We start from the raw sequence: 1,960 nt of genomic DNA, 5'->3' as shown, positions 1-1,960 counted from the left end.
TACAGTGGTATAGCGTATATGGTATACGACATACGATTACTCCCACCTACTCACATTCATGGAACTTGACATAGTAGTGCCTTTAAACATATATAAGTTGGAGCCTAGATCGTAGTTGCATATGTGGTTGGTTGGAATGGGCCGGATGTGGTATTAAGCTTGGCTATCACTAGATGGCTTGGCCATAGCTGAGTCGAGTTCAAAATGGTTTAGAACTTTCCAATCTTATCATTACCAATTTGATTATTGGATTGTTTTCTTTTTAAATGAACAGCATAGGTACTAGAATGACCAATATTCCTCATTTTTTATGCTATAATCTATAGTTATTACGTAGATACAAAAGAACTTGCAGAATAGAATGCATACCTATATATATTTGAGTTTAATTTAGCCTCTAGCTCATGAATTATTGGGATGAGTTTGGTCCGCATTTAGGTCGTGTGAGATTTTCAAGCCCAAGCTCTACCAAGCTCAATGACATTTTAGCCCAGCACATGTAACATGTATGTTGGGGGGGAGACAAGCAAGCTATAGACAGCCCAATATGCATTACATGATACACTTTTAAATTTCTACCTTCATTTGATTGGTTGTGCACCTTCAAATCTTTGCCATCATTTGATTGCTCTCATGAAAGAGGTGACCGTGTTTAAATAACCAGCATTCTCCTGCCATGTACATTAAAATAACACTTGATGTGACTCATTTTTTAAGTTCTCTCATGAGTTTTTCAGCTTGATACGTAGGAGATAGAACTAGGGGACTTCTATCTTGTTTCCGAGAGAAACTACTCCAATTTGTGCCAAACGCTGTTATTGTCCTTATGTTAGAAGGAAAGCCGATAGGAGGTGCATGGCCTAACTCTAGTTGGAAATTTTTAGCTCTTCCATGTGCCGAGTTTGAAATAGGACGCAACACCCTACTTCCGATGCGCTTTCCTTTTGTCTCTCTCTATATGCATATATAAACCAAATTGGTTTCTGCAGTCTTTGAAACTGAAGCTTTAGCTGAAACTGATCAGAATGGAGGAATGGTTTTGGACAAATTTTGAAAAATTCGTAAGGAACTTGCAAGTACAAAGGGTCGGGAGCAGTACACGCACATCCAATTCCGTCTACATGTAGAAGGGAAACACCAGGAAACTAGTTTAATTTCAGTGATACCACTCCGGCTGACTCGATTCCAGCTTAGTACATCACCGAATAAATAGTCCCAGAAAAAGTTGTCCCAATTAAAGATCTACCTGGAATTTCTACACAAACTGAGCGGCCCACATTCAGATTCCACGAGTTGCAGGTCCCAGCACTGAGCGCTAATAGGGCCTGTTACCTCCAATCCATTCTTGAAGGCCTGCTGCTCCCGGTGGCACATAACCATACTGTAAAAGGTAAGGGGAAAAAAAATAAATAACCAGTATTAAATTAAATACAGTCAGTAAAAATTATGCGTGCTCATAGGCTTAAGGTGAAATGTTGCTCACATCATCAAAATCCAGGCTCCCATAAAGCCTGCCGTAGTTTCGCATTGGACCGTACCCTCCATAGGCTTCAGCAGCATCCCTGTAACCTCCACTAGGACCCAGCATCATCATAGTGGCGTTGCCGAGGTCTATAGCAACCTGCACAGAAATTCCAAATCAAAGATCTAGAATTTTAAATAAAAATCTCAGCGTCTAAAGACTGTAATATATGCGATGTAATTATGAGATATTTCGACACCACAGAGATCAAAAAAAATAGCTCCCTTTTTCTTCAGCAAAAAAAACCCTAATATCACAAGTTACACATACTCCAAAAATGAATATTATGACTTTTTGGAGTGAATGTTAGAAGTCCCAACTTTGCCATGTTATACCTACGCATCCTAGTCAATTCAAACCCTGTAACTTTTGAGGTCTCTACATGCACGATTCAGACAATTAGACCTACAATGATCCCCCACAGAGACCATGCTTTTG

At 39.6% G+C, this 1,960-nt stretch overlaps 1 long non-coding RNA gene across 1 annotated transcript; it reads right to left on the bottom strand.

Moving 5' to 3' along the window:
- Positions 1–1,017: 1,017 nt before the first annotated feature.
- On the bottom strand, positions 1,018–1,611 carry LOC120111901. Its single transcript, XR_005513312.1, has 2 exons — positions 1,484–1,611; positions 1,018–1,381 (listed from the first exon to the last, which is right to left on the bottom strand). It is a non-coding gene; the product is annotated as an uncharacterized LOC120111901 (long non-coding RNA).
- Between the last annotated feature and the right edge of the window lie 349 nt (positions 1,612–1,960).

Source organism: Phoenix dactylifera, chromosome 9 (genome assembly GCF_009389715.1).
Source record: "Phoenix dactylifera cultivar Barhee BC4 chromosome 9, palm_55x_up_171113_PBpolish2nd_filt_p, whole genome shotgun sequence".
Classification (NCBI taxonomy): domain Eukaryota; kingdom Viridiplantae; phylum Streptophyta; class Magnoliopsida; order Arecales; family Arecaceae; genus Phoenix; species Phoenix dactylifera.
The sequence above is the reverse complement of the archived record's forward strand: the minus strand, read 5'-3'. Positions and strand labels throughout refer to the sequence as shown.